General features: G+C 54.5%; 1 pseudogene; it reads left to right on the top strand.

The window, feature by feature from the left end:
- Window positions 1–2,173: 2,173 nt before the first annotated feature.
- LOC138759119 (metabotropic glutamate receptor 6-like) lies at window positions 2,174–18,028 on the top strand (annotated as a pseudogene).
- Window positions 18,029–19,055: the final 1,027 nt, after the last annotated feature.

Below are 19,055 nucleotides of genomic sequence, written 5' to 3'. Positions count from 1 at the left end.
GGAGAGAGGGGAGGAAGATGGTGGAGAGAGGGTGTGAAAGGGAGGGGGAGAGGGAGGGAGGAGAGGAGGGGATAAGAGGAGGGGGAGGGGAGAGAGAGACGGGCTGAGAAGGATAAAGGGAGGGGAGGGGGTGAGAAACGGGCTGAGAAGGGGATAAGGGTAGGGGTGAGGTGAGAGACGAGGGCTGAGGAGGGGATAAGGGGAGAGGGGAGAGAGATGGGGGTTGAGAAGGGGAGGTGGAGGGGGTGAGGGGAGAGAGATGGGGGTTGAGAAGGGGAGGTGGAGGGGGTGAGGGAGGTGGTGAGAGGATAGAGGGGAGAAGGGGAGAGGGGAGGGAGGGAGAGGTGGGAGAGAGGGGGAGGTGGGAGAGAGGTGGAAGAGAGAGGGGGAGAGAAAAGGAGGGGTACAGGAGGGGAGGGATGGGAAGGAGGGAGGGGTAAATTGGGGGGACGGGCGATGTAATCCACACGCCTCCCTTCCCGCTTGATCAGTTCATGCTGTGAGCTCCATCGACACACACTGGCTGCTCCAGAGGCAGCATTGGTGTGGAAATCTGTCAGATCACCCCCTCCCCAACCCCTCTCCACGCCTGGCGGGGAACCTGTCACAACGTAAGTTAAATTGGCTTCCCCTCTCCATCCTTCACTCCTTCTCTCTACTTCCCCCTCCAACTATCCCTCTTCCCATTCCCTCCCTCCCTCTCTTCAACTCTCTCTCTATCACTCTCCTTCCCTCCCTCTCCTTCCTTCCATTCACTCTCTCCCTCTCACTGCCTCCATCCCTCTCTTTCTCCCTCCCACCCACCCTCCCTCCCTAACCCCTCCTCCCAATCCCTCTCTCCCTCTTCTATCACTGCCTCCATCCCTACCTCCCCCTCCCACCCTCGCTCCTCCCTCCCTTGACAACTCCCTCCCTCTCCCCCTCCCTTTCCCTCTCTCCCTCTTTCACTGCCTCCATCTCCCTTTCCTTTCTTCTCCCTCCCTACTCCCATTCCCCCTTCTCTCACTGCCTCCCTCCATCCCTTCATTCACTTCCTTCCAACTCCCTCCTTTCATACATCCTCCCACTCCCTCCCTCACTCTCCCTCCCTTTTTCACCATGCCTCACTCCGACTCCCTCCCTATATCTCCCTCCCTCTACCCCATCCCTCTCACTACACCCCCTATCTCCCTCCTTATTTACCTCCCTCCTCCACCTCTCTCCCCCCTCCATCCCTCCTTCGCTCACACTCCCTTCTCACTCATTCCCTCCCACCCACCATTTCTTTTCCTTTCTCCCCACTCTCCCTCCCTCTCCCTATCCCTCCACATCCATTCCTCTGCCCCTTCCCTCTCTCATTCCTTCCCTCCCTCTCTTCCTCCTCTACATCACTATCTCCCCACCATCCCTCCCTTCCTCCCACATTCCCTTCTACTCCTTTCCCTCCCTCCCTCCCTCTCCCACTCTCACCCCTCCTCGCCCCCTCCCTCCCTCCATTCTTCCCTTCCACTCTTCCCTCTCCACATTTTCCCTTTCACCTCTCCTCTATCCATCTCCCTCCATTCTTCCCCTTCATATCCCCTCAACCCTCGCACCCTCCCATCAGTGTTCCATTCACTATCCCCCTAAAAACCTCACTCCTCCTCCCCTCATATCTCCCTCCCCCTCCCTGTGCTTCCCACTTTAACCCGATGTCTCCCCTCCCCTCTGTATCCCAGTAATTCTGATGTCCGTCCACCTCCCCCTTCCCTCCGTGTATCCCTCTATAATCCTGATGTTCCCCCTCCAATCTGTGTATCCCACTGTAATCCTGATGTCCCTCCCCCACCCCCTCCCTCCGAGTATCCCACTGTAATCCTGATGTCCCTCCCCTCTGTTATCCCACTGTAATCCTGATGTCCCTCCCCCTCCCCTCTGTGTATCCTACTTTAACTCCAATGTCCCCCCCCCTCCCCTCTGTGTATCCCACTGTAATCCTGATGTTCCCCCCCCCCCTCACCCCCAGGGCGCCGGACGTCCAGGTATGGTCTGGTGGACAGGGTTCCTAGCCCTATGGGCGCTGACTGCCTGCTCCGGAGCAGAACCCCGGGCCTCTCAGTCGGTCAGGCTGTCCGGTGACTTGACGCTGGGCGGCCTGTTCCCTGTGCATGGGAAGGGCAGCTCCGGCAGGCCCTGTGGGGCAGTGAAGAGGGAGAAGGGGGTGCACCGGATGGAGGCCATGTTATATGCCCTGGACCGTGTGAACGGCGACCCCTCCCTCCTGCCCGGCCTGACCCTGGGGGCCCGACTGCTCGACACCTGCTCCCGTGACACCTACGCCCTGGAACAGTCGCTCACCTTCGTCCAGGCCCCAATCCGGGAGGGCGCCTCTGGCCTCCGATGCCCGGGAGGGGAGGAGCCAGTCCTGGGGAAGCCCGAGAGAGTGGTTGGGGTCATTGGTGCATCTGCCAGCTCCGTTTCCATCATGGTGGCCAATGTGCTGCGGTTGTTCGCTGTGAGTGGGGGAGGGGAGACGGAGGGAGGGTGTGGGGCAAGAGGGGAGGGTGCGTGGGGTGGTGGGTGAGGGAGGGGTGTGGGGAAGGGAGAAGGAGTAGAGGGGGTATGGGAGTGGGAGAGGCAGGGTGTGAGGGAGGGGTGTGGGGGAGGGAGAAGGGGTTGAGTGGGGTATGGGAGTGGAAGATGGTGGTGGAGGGTTGGGGGAGTGTCAGGGAGGGAGATGGGATTGAGGGTACTATGGGAGTGGGGGAGTGAGGGGTAAGGGAGAGTGTCAGGGAGGGAGGGGTTAAGGGGAGTATGGGAGTTGGAGATGGGAGGGATGAGGGAGTGGCGAGGAGGGAGAAGGGGTGGAGGGGGATATGGGAGTGGGAGTGTGGGGGAGGGAGAAGAGGTTGAGGGGGGTATGAGAGTGGGAGAGGGAGGGAGGGAGCAGGGTGGGGAAGGGAAGAGAGTGGGGGGCTATGTCCCCTCTCAGCTGTGCGCAAGCATACACGTGCAGGACAGACCGCATGCACGCAGATTGCTGAGGGAGACATTAGTAGGGGATTGGGGTAGGTTGTGTTGAACCAATCTTATAGAGTTTTCGAGGAGGTTACCAGGAAAATTGACAAAGGCTGTGGATGTTGTCTACATGGAGTGCAGTAAAGCCTTTGACAAAGTGCCACATGGGAGGTTAGTCAGGAAGGTTCAGATTTCAAGTATCCATGGTGAGGTCGTGAACTGGATTTGACATTGGCTACATGAGAGAAAAGAGAGTAGTGGTGGACGGTCGCTTCTCAGACTGGAGGCCTGACTAGTGGTGCCTCAGGGGTCGGTGCTGGGACCATTGCTTGTAGTTTCCATCAATGATCTGGATGATCATGAGGATATTGGATCAGCAAGTTTGCAGTTGACACGAAGATTGGAGACGTGGACACTGAGGGAGGTTTTCAAAGTTTGCAGAGGGATCTGGACCAGCTGGAAAAATGGGCTGTCAAATGGCTGATGGAGTTTAATGCAGGTGTTGCATTTTGGAAGGACAAACCAAGAAAGGACGTACACGGTAAACGATTGGGCACTGAGGAATGCGGTAGAACAGAGGGATCTGGGACATACAGAGACATCATTCCCTGAAAGTGGCGTCACAGGTGGACGGGTCGTAAAGAGAACTATTGGCCTTCAGAAATCAAAGTATCGAGTTCAGGAGTTGGGATGTGATGGTAAAGTTGTACAAGACATTGGTGAGGCCAAATTTGGAGAATTGTGTGCAGTTTTGGTCACAGAACTACAGGAACAATATCAGTAAGATAGAAAGAGGGCAGAGATTTACTAGGATGTTGCCTGGACTTCAGGAACTGAGCTACAGGGACAGGTTAAACAGGTTTGGACTTTATTCCCTGGAGTGTAGAAGAATGAGGTAAGATTTGTTTAAGTGTTTAAAATTATGAGGGGGGTAGACAGAGTAAATATAGATCTGCTTTTCCCCACTGAGGGTCGGTGAGATCCAAACCAGAGGACGTGGGTTAAGGGTGTAATGGGAAAGGTTTAGGGGGAATTTCTTCCCACAGAGAGTGGTGGGGTGTGTGGAATGAGCTGAGGTGCTGAATGCAGGCTCAATTTTAAAATTTAAGAAGAATTTGGACAGGTACATGGATGGGAGGGGTATGGAGGGCTTTGGACTGGGTGCAGGTCAGTGGAATGAGGCAGAAAAATGGTTCTACCCAGACTAGAAGGGCCGAAAGACCCGTTTCTGTGTGTGATGTGATGTTCTTTCATTCTAGGGAAGAATACGATGGGGGAGGGTGGAGAGGAGGGGTGTTTGGGGCAGGGTTGGGTAGTAGGAGGGGAAAGGAAGTGAGGGGGTTGGAGAGTGGGGGAGGGAGGACTAGAAGGGAGGTGAGGAGTGAGGGGGTGGGAAAACCTGCGGGACATGACGGGGGGAAGATTGGGAATAGGAAAGAGGGGGCAGTGAGATGGGGACATGAAAAAGGGGGTAGGAAATGGGGGAAGCATGGGTATGGAGGAACATGAAGTGGAGATGAGATTATGTGGGATGGGGATGAAGAAAACTGTGGTAAAAAAGTTTGTAAGATGGGGGTCACAGGAAGGTGAGGGTAGGAAGCCGGGGTGGGAAACATCTCAGTAACAGACAGGAATTTGAGGGACATCTCGGTGACAGGCAGGAACTGGCTGTGCGCTCCCCCTGAGGCCTGCCAGTCCCTGACTGACCCTGTGTGCTGGACTCCCAGATCCCACAGATCAGCTACGCCTCCACGGCCCCGGAGCTGAGCGACAACAGCCGCTATGACTTCTTCTCTCGCGTGGTTCCCCCAGACTCCTATCAGGCGCAGGCCATGGTGGACATCGTCAAGGCCCTGGGCTGGAATTATGTTTCAACCATCGCCTCCGAGGGCAACTACGGAGAGAGTGGAGTGGAGGCTTTTGTTCAAAACTCCCGGGAGACAGGTGAGGGGGTTGGGAAGGGAGGGATGGGACATAGGGGGTGTGGAGAGGTGAGGGAGAGGTCTACTTCCAACAACACCATCAGCAACCTCAGTCACACCATCAGGAGCCTCAATCACATTGATGGGAGTCTCAATCACACTGTCAGGAACCTCAGACACACCATCAGGAATCTCATACCTACCATCAGTTCCATCATCAAAAAACAGTCCCACCATCAGGATCCTCAGTCACATCATCAAAAACAGTCCACCAATGGGAATCTGAATCTCACCATCTGAAAGCTCCATCTTACCATCAGGATCCACAGTCCCAACATGAGGAATCTCAGTCCCACCTCCTGGAACCTCAGACACACCAAGTGCCTTAGTCCTATCAAGGAGCCTCTGTCCCACCATCAGGATCATTATATGTTAGATATAGAAAGCAGGAAACAGGAAGGGGTCATGATAAATATATGGTAGCCAAGAAGGATCTTAAGAAAAGGAGAGCTTGAACAGGCCATGAGAAGGCCTTGACATGAAGGATTAAGGAGAACCACAAGGAGTTCTATGGGGATGTAAAGAACAGAAGGATGATGAGAATGAAGGTGGGGGTGCTAAAGGATAATGGAGGCAACATGTGCCTGGAGGCAAAGAAGGTGGGGCCGCTAAAGGATAGTGGAGGCAACATGTGCCTGGAGGCAAAGGAGGATATGGACGTCCTAAATTAATACTTTGAATCAGTGTTCACAAGAGAAAAGGTCCTTGATCAGGGTGAGGTTGGAATTGAAAAGTCCTGTGAGCTGGACAATGAGGTGATTAAGGAAGAGGAAGTGTTGGATCTTCTTAAAAACATCAAGATTGAGAAGTCCCCGGGGCTGGACGTGATGTAGCCCAGGCTGCTGTGGGAAGGGAGGGAAGAGAGGGTTGGGGCAGTAGCTGTGATCTTTGAATCCTCTTTGGCCACAGGGGAGGTGCCGGAGGATTGGAGAATGGCAAGTGTAGTCACCTTGTTTGAAAAAAGGTAATTGGGATAATACTGGAAATTATTAGAAATTATAGACCAATGAGTCTTACGTCAGTGGGTAAAGTAATGGAGAGGATTCTTAAGGACAGGATCTATGAGCATTTGGAGAAGTCCAATCTACTCTTGGATAGCCAGCAGGTCTTAGTGAAGGGAAGGTCGTGCCTCACAAGTCTAACTGAGTTTTTTGAGGAAGTAACAAGAGAAATTGATGAGGGTCGGGCCGTCCATGTGGTTGACATGTATTTATCAAGGCATTTGACAGGGTCTCTCACGAGAGACTCATCCAGAAAGTCCTGAGGCACCGGATCAGTGGAAACTTGGCTGTGTGGATTAAACTTGGGCTTGCAGGAAGAAAGCAGAGAGTAGTAGTGGATGAAATGTTTTCTGCCTGGAGGTCGGTGAGAGTGGAGGGGCTGCAGGGATCTGTTCTGGGACCCCTACTCTCTGTGACCTTGATGAAGAGGCAGAAGGATGGGTCAGTAAGTTGGCGGATAACACAAAGGTTGGAGGAGTTGTAGACGGAGCTGAAGGTTGTTGAGGGTTACAAGAGAATAGAGACAGGATGCAGAGTCGGGCAGAGAATTGGCAGATGGAGTTCAGTCCGGAATCAGTGTGAGGTGATGCATAACCAGGAGGTTGAGTCCAGGGTTACTGAACGGTGTGGATGAACAGAGGGGCCATGGGGTCCAAATCCAGACGTCCCTCAATTTCACCACACAGGTTGATAGGTTAGTTAAGAAGGCCTATGGGACATTGGGCTTCATTTACAGGGGGATTGAGTTCAGGAGTCGAGAGGTCATGTCACAACTCTACATATCTCTGGTGAAAGCACACAGAGTATTGTGTTCAGTTCTGGTCACCTCATCACAGGAAGGATGTGGACGCTGTAGAGAGGGGGCAGAGGAGATTTACCAGGATGTTGCCTGGATTGGGAAACAAGTCTTATGTTAGCAGAGCTGTGACTTTTCTCTTTGGAGCATAGAAGGATGAGAGGAGACTTGGTCAACTAGATTATAAGAGGCGTAGCTAGGGTGGACGGCCAGCACCTGTTTCCCAGGGTGGGGTCAGCAAACACCAGAGGACATCTGTACAAAGTGAAGGGAGGGAAGTTTAGGGGGAAGTTGTGGGGGCCTGGAATGCCTCACCGGGGATGGTGCTGGAGGCTGGAACATGAGGGGCATTTAAGAGACTCTTAGAGAGGTACACAGATGGAATAAAAATAAAGGGTTACAAGGTAGTGTGGGTTTAGTACAATTTTTTTAAAGGTATATATGGGTCGGCACAATATCAAGGGCTGTGCTGTAGTATTCTCTGTTCTACAAGTCCCAACATCAGAAACCACAGTCGCACACCAGGAACACCTGTCTTATGATCAATACCTCAGTCTGACCATTGGGAACCTCAGTCACACCATCAGACACCTCAGTTCCCACCTTTAGGAACCTCAATCCCTTTCTGAAAAATTCAGTCTCACCATCAGGAACCACAGTTCCAACATCAGAAACCTAAGCCCCACCATCAAGATTCTCTGTACTGCTGTAAGGAACCTCAGTCAAACCATCTGTGACTTCAGTCCCAGCATCAAGAACCTCAATCCAATCATCAGGCATGTGTTCATGCATGCATTTAATCTCAGACATGCAGCGAAGCCTGACCCACACTCTGTCCACATCCAGGGGGTCTCTGCATCGCCCAGTCCTTGAAGATCCCACGGGAACCTCGTCCAGGGGAGTTCGAAAAGCTGATCAGCAGGTTGATGGAAACATCAAACGCCAGAGGAGTCATCATCTTCGCCAATGAGGACGACATCAAGTAAGTCTCTGTGCCAAGTGTCACAAAAAACAGCCCCTCTGGTCCCCGACACCCCTCCCTGTCTCTGTAACCCCCTCCTCTGTTGTCTCCCATCAGGAGGGTCCTGGAAGCAGCGAAGCTCGCCAACCTGACGGGACATTTTCTGTGGGTGGGCTCAGATAGTTGGGGAGCCAAGACCTCTCCAGTTCTTCACCAGGAGGAGGTAGCAGAGGGGGCCATTACAATCCTGCCAAAGAGAGCATCCATTGAAGGTGAACAGGGCTGCGAATTCGGACCTAGAGAGAGGGAAAAAGGGGAGAGAGAGGGGTAGAGGGAGAGAGAGGGGTAGAGGGGGAGAGAGAGGGGTGAGGGGGCAGATGGAGAGAGGGGAAAGAGAGGGGGTGGGAGGGGAAGGAAGAATGGGTGGGAGGGGAAGGAAGAATGTGTGGGAATGAGGAGGAGGGAGAAAAATGAGTAGGTGTGGAGTAAAGGGATGGATGAAGAGAGGGTGAGGAAAAGGAGAGGCATGGAGGGACAGAAGGAGAGAAGGGAGAGGAAGGGACAGAGAAGGGATGGTGGGTGAGAGAGGGCCTGGAAGGGGAGGAAGAATGCCAGGAGGGAGGAATGGGAGAGAAATGGGGAGAGGGGAAAGGAGAGATGGAGGGAGGTTAAAGGAGGATGGGAGAGGGAGGGATAAAGAAGGGAGGGAGGGGAGGAAGGGGGATAGGGAGGGGTGAGAGATGATAAAGGAAAGTTGGGGAGTTCAGAAGAGGGAGAATGTGAGCTCATCGACCTTTTCTCCCTGTCCCTCCTCCGTCCACACACTGCTCCCCACTCCACCCTACTCACCTATCCACCCTCTCCCTCCCCGTTCTCCCCTCTCCAACCCATACCACCCTCACCCACCCCTCCACCTCTCGCATCCCGTTCCTCCCACCCCATTCCCCTTTTCCCACCCCATTCCCCTTCTCCCACCCCGTTCCCCTTCTCCCACCCCATTCCCCTTCTCCCACCCCGTTCCCCCTCTCCCACCGTTCTCCCTCTTACCCTGTTCCCTCCCTCTCCCAACCCATTGACCCCTTCATCCCATTTCCCCCTCATCTCATTTCCCCCTCCCACCCCATTCCCCTCTCCCACTTCATTCCCCCCACACCCTTCCCCCTCTCCCACCCTGCTCCCAACCCACTCCCCCTCCCAACCCCACTACCCCCTCTCCCAACCCCTTTGCCCCACTCCTCACCCTCCCTCAGCTTCTCCACGCACCCCCTCCTCACTCCCACCCCTCCATACCATCACACTCCTCGCCCCTCCTCACCCCATCACCCCCCTCCTCACCCTGTCACCCCCTCATCACACCCTGCCACTTCCACACACCCCCTCACCCCCCTCCATTCTCTTCATCCCCTTTGACCCACCCCCTCCCCACAACCCCTTGCCCTCTCACCCCCTTCCTATCTCCAGGCTTCGACGACTACTTCACCTCCCGCTCCCTCCAGAACAATCGCCGGAACATCTGGTTCGCCGAGTTCTGGGAGGAGAACTTCAGCTGCAGCCTGGACACTACCCCGAAGCAGGGAGACGCAGCCGTGCGCAAGTGTACAGGTAGGACCTGTTCCCCTGCCCTCCTGCCTCTATCCACCCCATCCCGGGACCCTGGAGAGGGAACAATTAGGTGGTGGAGCACCCTTGCAATGGAACAGTTAAGCATCCCAAGATATTATATTTTGACTGTTGCTCTCACCTCGCCTCTCTCCACTCGCTCCCCCACTCCCCCTCTCTCTCCCCCCCCTTCCTCTCTCCCTGTCCCTCACCTACACTCTCTCCACCTCTCACCTCCCTCTCTCTCCTTTACCCTCTCCCTCTCTCTCCCCTCAGGACAGGAGAGAATCGGTCTAGACTCCCCGTACGAGCAGGAGGGGAAGGTGCAGTTCGTGATCGACGCTGTGTACTCCATCGCCCATGCCCTCCACGCTCTCCAGCGTGACCTCTGTCCCGGAGTGGAGGGAGGACTTTGCCCCGAAATGGAATCGGCTGATGGACACATACTTCTAAAATATATTCGACAGGTCTCTTTCAATGGTGAGTCACCCTCTCCAGTGTGGGTTACAGAGACAGGGAGGGGTTTAGGGGAACAGAGCGGATTACAAAGACAGGGACTGGTGTAGGGGACCGGAGTGGGTTACAGGGAGGAGTGTAGGGGAGCGGAGTGGGTTACGAGACAGGGAGGGGTGTAGGGGACCAGAGGGAGTTACAGAGACAGGGAGGGGTGTAGGGGACTGGGGGGCGGGGGTTACAATGACAAGGAGGGGTTCCCAGCATCTCTCCCGACCCTTCCAGGTGTGCGCAACGGAGCCAGTAAAGTTCCTGTAAGCCCCCACTCTGTGAAACCAGCTGAAGCCTCCCCCCCACTCTCTCCCTTCCTTCCACTTCCCATGCAGGCAGTGCCGGAACCCCCGTGATGTTCAACGAGAACGGGGACGCTCCAGGAAACTACCACATCTTCCAGTACCAGCTGGGGAACGGGAGTGCTTCTGGATACAGAGAGGTCGGGCAGTGGATGGAGCAACTCCGCCTAGACGTACGTGGGGGTGGGTGTGGACAGGGAGGGGGCAGCCAGAAAATTGGAAGTGTTCAACCTGGCAGGAGAAAGGTCACGAGTTATTGGAGCAAAGTAGGCCAATCGGCCCATCGAGTCTGCTTAGCCATGCTATCATGAGTTGATCCATCCTCCCACTCAGCTCCACTCCCTGGCACTCTCCCCGTAACCCCTGATGCCCTGGATAATCAAGAAGGGAAAGCCAGAGGTGTATGATCAGTGATCAGAGGTGGGGAGGGTGAGCACATTTAGGTTCTTGGAGGATTTTTCCTGGACCCAACACACCAATGGCATCGTGAAGAAAGCACATCAGCATTTTGACTTCCTCAAGAGTTTGTGGAGATTCAGTTTGATACCGGAAAACCCAGTGAATTTCTACAGAGGTGTGGTGGAAAGTGTTCTGACTAGCTCCATCCCCACTGTTGAGAACATCTACAGGGAAACGCTCCCTTCGGAGATCAATGATCGATGATCCACACCACCAAGCGCACACTCTGTTCTCACTGCTGCTATCAAGAAAGAGGTGTCAGTGCCACATGACTCGCACTACCAGGTTCAGGAACAGCTGCTACCCACCCCCCCCCACCTCCTCCACCATGAGACCCCTCAACAACAAACTCAATCAGGGGCTCATTTAAGGACTCTTACTTTTGAACCATAGAACATTACAGTACAGAAACAGGCCCTTCGGACCTTCTAGTTTGTGCTGAACCATTTTTCTGCCTAGATCTGCGCACAGTCCATATCCCTCCATACCTCTCCCATCCATGTACCTGTCCAAATTCTTTTTAAATGTTAAAATTGAGCCTGCATTCACCACTTCAGCTCATCCAACAGCCCCCCTCTCCCCTCCCACCACTCTCTGTGGGAAGAAGTTTCCCTAAACTTTTCCCCTTTCATCCTTAACCTCTGGTTTGCATCTCACCAACCCTCAGTGGGAAATGCCAACCTATATTTATTCTGTCTAATCCCCCTCATAATTTTAAATACCTTGATCAAATCTCCCCTCATTTTTCTAAGTTCCAGGGAATAAAGTATGAACCTGTTTAACCTTTCCCTGTTATTTAGTTCCTGAAGTCCTGACAACATCCCAGTAAATCTTCTCTGCCCTTTTTCTATCTTATTGGTGAGGCCAAATTTGGAGAATTGTGTGCAGTTCTGGGCACCTAACGACAGGAAGGATATCAATAAGATAGAAAGAATGCAGAGAAGGTTTACTGGGATGTTGCCCAGTCTTCAGGGACTGGTTATAGGGACAGGTTAAACAGGTTCAGACTTTATTCCCTAGAGTGAAGAATGAGGGAAGATTTGATCGAGGTTTACATGATTATGAGGGGTGTAGACAGAGTGGATGTGAGGAGGCTTTTCCCACTTAGGAGATCAATACGAGAGGTCGTATTTTTAAGCTGAAAGGGGAAAGGTTTAGGAGGAACATGAGAGGGAGTTCTTCACTGAGTGTGGTGGGAGAGTGGAATGAGGGTGGTGAACACGGGCTCGATCGTGTATTTTAAGAATAAATCAGATTTATACATGGATGGGAAAAGCCTGGAGGGTAATGGAGTGGGAGCAGGTCAGTGGGACTAGGGAGATGATGGCCAGCACAGACTAGAGGGGCCAAGTAGCCTGTTTTCTGTGCTGTCTCATTCTCTGGTCCTATGAGGGGTTGGCCTGTGAGCGGAGTCATCCGGGATTGTACTGGCTAAGATTGAGAATGAAAGATGGAGGTGGGTAAGTTGTTCCCTTTGGTGGGGGGACCAGAACCAGGGGACATCATCTCAAAATTCAGGGCGGAGACAAGGACAGACTGCTTTATCCAGAGGTCGGGGAATCTGTGGAATTTGCTGCCCATTGAAGCAGTGGGGGTGACCTCAGTAAAGGTTGGATAGACTTTTACATCTTTGGGGTAAAGGCAGGTCTCTGGAGATGAGCCTCTCATTGAAGGGCGTAGTAGGGCTCAACGGGCCGGGTAGCCGACTCCTGCTCCTCGTTCTTGTGCATCACCTCGCGCTTCCCTGGAATGAACTCCATCCATCGTTTCTCAGCTCGATTCCCCGCAAAACAACCCCTCTCCCCATCTCCCAACCCGCTCCACACCCTGAACCCGGAGGTGGGTGGGCAGTTGGGGGGCGGTGGGTGGGATTCACCGGTTAGAAAGCCAAAATTGTTTCCTCTGCAGTCTTGTGGAGCTAAAATAAGTTCAGGTTCCCTGAGAGAAGGCAGGATTTTAAACAAAGGAATTAACCCAGATTTAGCACACAGACACATTTAACAACACTGGGGGGATTTAGGGAGCAGGATTCAGAACTAAATCTCCCACAAATACTCCATTAGCTGATGAGAAGGGCCACCTTCTGGAAGTGAGACAGTGAGAGGGCAGCGAGGCAGGGAATTAACCTGATGCAGTACAGATTAGATCATTTATTCAACAAGCTGTGTTCGCCTTCCCGCCCCCATCTCTCAGGCTGGTCCATAAAGGTTTGTCAGATGTTGAGGGAGCTTCACTCTGGGTCCGACCCCCCGGGGAGTGAGTGACAGGACGGTGCAGAGGGAACTTCACTCTGTGTCTGACCCCTCACGGGGAGTGTGTGACAGGATGGGTGGAGGGAGCTTCACTCTGTATCCGACCCCCTGGGGAGTGTGTGATGGGATGGTGCGGAGGGAATTTCACTCTGTGTCTGACTACCCGGGGAATGTGTGACGGGACGGTGCGGAGGGAGCTTTACTCTGTGTCCGACCTTCCCAGGGAGTGAGTGACAGGACGGTGTAGAGGGAGCTTCACTCTATGTCTGACCCCTCAAAGGGAGTATGTGACAGGATGGGTGGAGGGAGCTTCACTCTGTGTCTGACCCCCTGGGGAGTGTGTGACAGGATGGCGTGGAGGGAGCTTTACTCTGTGTCCGACCTTCCTGGGGAGTGTGACGGGATGGTTCGGAGGGAGCTTCACTCTGTGCCCGACCACCCCCCCGCCCCCACCAGAGTGTGTGACAGGATGGGTGGAGGGAGGTTCATTCTGTATCTGATCCCTCCCTCCCCGGGAGTGTGTGATGGGACAGGTGGAAGGAGCTTCACTCTGTGTCCAAACCCCCCCCTCCCCCCAGGAGTGTGTGGCAGGACGGTCAGAATTTCAGAGCAAGCCCATGTAATCAGTCTGATGAATCCGCCCACTGACCTCACCTCAAACCTCCGTCCTGCCCCCCCCCCCCAATCCACTCCCATCAGATACCAAACCATTCCCCATGCAGCTCCCGCTCATATTGGACCCTCCTGTAAAACAAGCCCCTTCCCGTTCCAGCGGCAATTTATCCAGTCCACAGGAGGATTCTGCACACGTCCCATCCCCCACCACTGACCCCCACTCCATGACCCATGGGGTGGGGTCTGAGCTGCCCTTAGAGGGCAGGAAGACAACGGGGTGGGGTACGGTGAGAGATCGGGCAAGACGTTTGTCCCCAGTTGGGGAAACCAGGAACCAGAGGTTTTGGGGGGGAGGAGCGGAATTTAACAGGAAAGTAAAGGGTCGCATTATGTACACAAAGGGAGGTGTGGGTGTGGAACGAGCTGCCTGAGGAGGGGGGGTTGAGGCAGGGACTGTTGCAATATTCGGAAGGATCCAATCCATGGATGGGATGTGTTCAGAGACATGGTGTAGGTGGTGCCGGAGAGGATGGGACATGTGGGTTGGAGTGTATAAGTTGTGCCAACGGGGAAGTTTCCACACTGTGACTCTTTTTCTCTCTCTCCCCCTCTCCTCCATCTCCCTCTCTCCTTTCCCCCTCACCTCCATCTCCCCCTCTCTCCCTTTCTCCTCTTCTCTCCCTTTCTTTCTCCCCATCTCTCATTCATTCTTTTCCCCCTCTCCCTCTCACTGCCCCACTATCTTCCCTCTCCCCACTCTCTCCCCTCATTCACCCCTCTCTCCCCACACCACCCCCTCGATCCCCGTCTCTCTCCCCACTCCCTTCCCACCCCCCCCTCGTTCCTCCTCTGTCTCCGCCAACCCCCACTCAACCCTCCACTCTCCCCCGTTCCCCACAGACGGACCGCATGCAGTGGCCAGGACCTGACCATCCCCCTTCCTCGGTTTGCAGCACCCCCTGCCCGACAGGCCACCGCATGAAGCCAGTGAAGGGAGTGCCGTGCTGCTGGCACTGTGAGGCGTGTCGGGGCTACCGTGTGCTGGTGGGCCTGACGGAGTGCCGGGCCTGCCCGCTGGACAGCCGCCCATCGCCAGACCGCCGCCTCTGCCAGCCCACGCCGGTGGCCCGCCTCGGCCTCTCTTCACCCTGGGCCGCCGGCCCCCTGGCTCTGTCAGCCGCCGGCATGGCCTGCGCTGCCTTCACCGCCGGCGTCTATGCTCGTCATCGCGACACCCCGCTGGTGCGGGCCTCGGGCCGCGAGCTGAGTTTCTTGCTCCTCGCTGGGGTCTTCCTCTCCTACGCTGCAACCTTCCCACTCCTGGCAGAGCCCTGCACCGTCGTCTGTGGCCTGCGCCGGCTGGCCATCGGCCTAGGGCCAAGCCTCACCTACAGCGCCCTGCTAGCCAAGACCAACCGCATCTACCGCATCTTCCGGCCCGGGCGCCCCAGCATTGCCCCTCCCCGTTTCATCAGCCCGGCCTCCCAGTTGGCTATCGCCAGTGGCCTGACCTCAGCGCAGGTACTGGGCGTGGGAGTCTGGCTGGCTGCCAGCCCGCCAGCTGCCTGGTTGGACTATGGGGAGCGGCGACCCGCCCGGTGACCCGTCCCGGGCCCTGGGCTTACTCAAGTGTGATATGAGTGACCTGTCCGTGCTCGCCTGCCTCTCCTACAGCTTGGTACTGATGGCCACCTGCACCGTGTATGCCGTCCGCAGCCGCCGGTCCCCCAGGCCTTCAACGAGGCCCGCTCCGTTGGGCTCACCATGTACACCACCTGCGTGGTGTGGCTGGGCTTCGCCCCCATCTACTTCGGGACAGCCCAATCACCCGACAAGGTGGGGACCTCCCTCTCCACTCCTCCCTCACTACCTCCCCTTCCCTCTTTCTCTCCCCCCTCCTCCCACCCCCTCACTCTCCTCCCTCTTACTCCTTCCCTCCCTACTTCTCTATCCCCTCCTCCTCTCTTTACACCTTCCCCTCCACTACTCACCCTTCCCCCTACTCACTGTCCCTCCCTTCATCCCTCTCTCTCCCTCTTCCTTCCCCTTCACCGTCTCCCACTTCCCTCTCTCCTTTCTTCAATTGTCCCCTCTGGCTCTCTCCCTCCCTCCTCCCTCTCTCACTCCCTCCTACTCTATGTCTCCTCCTTCCTACAACCTCCACCTGACCCTCCTATGCACTCTTTCAATAAATTTACTTACCCCTTTTCACTCTCCCCCTCCTTCTCCCCCTCTCTCGCTCCCTCCCCTCCTACTTTCCCCTTCTTTCTCTCCCCCTACCTTCACCTTCTCTCCCCGTCCATCCTACTTTCCCTTTTCTTTCTCCCCCATCTCTTTCCTCTCTTATCCCCCTTGCCTCCTCCCTCTCTCCCATCCCCTCCTTCCTTCTTTAACACCCCTCCCTCTCTATCCTCCCACCCCGCCCTCCTTCTCCCTCTCCTATCCTTCTCACACCCCTCCCTCCTTCTCCCACTCGCTCCCTCCATTCCCTTCCTCCCTTCCTCCCCCACTCTCCTGTTCCCTCCTTCAACCTCCTTCCCCTCCCACCAAATCTTTCAAACTCTCTCTCATTCCACCTTTCCCTTCATCTCTCTCCCTCCCTCTCTACCCTCTCCCTTTCTTCTCTTTTACCCCTATCTCTCTCCCTCCATTCACTTCCTTCCTCCATCCCTCGCTCCCTCTTCGCCCGTGACAGTGTTCACCTCCACACTGCCCCCTGCACTTGTGAAGGTCCAGGACCAGAATAAGAAGAGAATCTGGCTGGGAGAAGACAAGAGGGTTGTGGTGGATTGTCACTTCTCAGACTGGAGGCCTGTAACTAGTGGTGCCTCAGGACCGGTGCTAGGACCATTGTTGTTTGTAGTCTGTATCAATGATCTGAATGATAATGTGGGAAATTAGATCAGCAAGTTTGCAGATGACACTAAGATTGGAGGCGTTGTGGACAGCGAGGAAGGTTTTCAAAGCTTGCAGAGGGATCTAGATCAGCTGGAAAAATGGGCCAGTAAATGGCAGATGGAATTTAATGCACACAGGTGTGGAGTGTTGCATTTTGAAATGACAAACCAAGAAAGGACATACACGGTGAACGGTCGGGCACTGAGGAAAGCGGTAGAACAGAGGGATCCAGGAATACAGATACATAATTTCCTGAAAGTGGCGTCACAGGTGGACAGGGTCGTAAAGAGAGCTTTTGGCTCATTGACCTTCATAAATCAAAGTAATGAGTCCAGGAGTTGGGATGAGATGGTGAAGTTCTATAAGACATTGGTGAGGCCAAATTTGGAGAATTGTGTGCAGTTCTGGGCACCGAACAACAGGAAAGATATCAATAAGATAGAAAGAGGGTAGAGAAGATTTACTAGGACGTTGCCTGGACTTCAGGAACTGAGTTACAGGGAAAGGTTAAACAGGTTCGGACTTTATTCCCTGGAGCGTAGAAGAATGAGGGGAGATTTGATCAAGGTGTTTAAAATTATGAGGGGGATAGAGAGTCAATGTAGGTCGGCTTTTCCCACTGAGGGTCGGTGAGATCCAAACCAGAGGTTAAGGGTGAAAGGGGATATGTTTAGGGGGAACGTCTTCCCACAGAGAGTGGTGGGAGGTGTGGAACGAGCTGAAGAGGTGAATGCAGGCTTAATGCAGGATGTAGTTTATAGAGGGCTATGGACTGGGTGCAGGTCAGTGGGCAGAAAAATAGTTAGGCTCAGACTAGAAGGGCCAAAAGGCCTGTTTCTGTGCTGTAATGTTTTAAGAGAAAGGGAGAGAGAAGGAGGGGGGGAAAAAAGGTGAGGAAGGGGAGAGGGAGGGAGGGGGAGAGGGGAGAGAAGGAAAAGGACAGGGTAGGGGGAGAGATATGAAAAGGCTGGATGGCTGAGAGCTGGGGGAGGGGAAAGAGCGGGGAGAGGGAGGGAGAGAGCAGAAAGTGAGGAGGATAGAGGGGGAGGGGGTTAGGGAGAGAAGGGGAGCGAGAGGGCATAAAGAGGGGGAGAGAGGAGAGGGAAGGGGTGAAAGAATGAGGTTGTATAGAGGCAGGTTTGGAGGGGAGGGGAGAATTGTGTGGACAGTCCCTCCCTGATTTTATCCATAACTGCTGTGATTTAACCCCCTCCCTCAACATTAACCCCTTCCAACCCAATGTTGGACCCTGCCCCTATTGGTAAAACACTCTGCCCCAATTTGTTCCTATGCCGTTAACCGCCTCCTCTCCGACGTCAGCCCCACCTCTCCAATGTTAACCCCCCCCTTCTCTCTCCCTGCCCTGCAGATGTACATCCAGCCCACCACACTGACTGTCTCGCTCAGCCTCAGTGCGTCCGTGGTCTTGGGAATGATCTACGGCCCCAAGGTCTACATCATCCTCCTGCACCCCGAGCGGAATGTGCAGCGTCGCAAGCGGAGTTTCCGGGCAGCCGCCACAGTGGCCTCCTATGCCTCCCGCCCCTCCCAGTGCTCCCACAACAGTGAGGGAGCTGGAGGGGGGTGATTGAAGCCACTTACTCAGCATCTGCCGCACTCACCCTTTCCACCTTCTGTACATCAGGGGAGTAAGAAACCATTCCCCGCCCAGCTGGGTGGAGTTAGTCCATGTACTCAGCCTCCACCACACTCCCCTTTCCACCTTTCATACGTCAGGGGAGCAAGAAATCATTTCCCACCCAGCCGGGTGGAGTTAGTCCATGCACTCAGCATCCATTCCATCCCCTTTCCACCTTCTGCACATCGGGGAGTAAGAAACCATTCCCTGCTCAGTCAGGTGGAGTTAGTTCATATACTCAGCATCCACCACATTCCACTTTCTGCCTTGTGCTCATCAGGGGAGCAAGAAATCATTTTCCACCCAGCCGGGTGGAGTTAGTCCACATACTCAGCATCTACCGCACTCCCCTTTCCTCCTTCTGCATGTCAGGGGAGCAAAAAACTGTCCCCCACCCAGTTGGGTGGAGTTAGTCCACGTACTCAGCATCCTCCACACACTCCTTTCCACCTTCTGTACATCAGGGGAGCAAGAAACCATTCCCCACCTGGCCAGATGGAGCTAATCTGTGAACATAGCATCTTCTCCACTCCTCTTTCCCCCCTTCTGTATGTTGATAGTACTTGTCTGGATGTAGTTTATGAACACAATCTGCTGCAGTATCCTTCTCCCCCCCCCCCCCACATGTCATGAGCAGTTGTTGGGATGAAGTTAGTCCATGAATACTGCATCCGCCACATTACCCTTCCCCCTTCTGTACATTAGGGGTGCAGCAGAACACTCCCTGTTTGCCCTGGTGGAGTCAGTCTAGGTACTCATCATCTGCCATACTACCCTTTCACACTTCTACACATCAGATGTGCGGGGAAAACATTTCATGTTAGTCCATGAACACTGCATCCGCCACACTACCCTTCCCCCTTCTGTACATTAGGGGTGCAGCAGAACACTCCCTGTTTGCCCTGGTGGAGTCAGTCTAGGTACTCATCATCTGCCATACTACCCTTTCACACTTCTACACATCAGGTGTGCGGGGAAAACATTTCATGTTAGTCCATGAACACTGCATCCGCCACACTACCCTTCCCCCTTCTGTACATTAGGGGTGCAGCAGAACACTCCCTGTTTGCC

The sequence above is a fragment of the Narcine bancroftii genome, chromosome 3, assembly GCF_036971445.1.
Source record: "Narcine bancroftii isolate sNarBan1 chromosome 3, sNarBan1.hap1, whole genome shotgun sequence".
Classification (NCBI taxonomy): domain Eukaryota; kingdom Metazoa; phylum Chordata; class Chondrichthyes; order Torpediniformes; family Narcinidae; genus Narcine; species Narcine bancroftii.
This window is presented reverse-complemented; position numbering and strand designations above follow the sequence as displayed.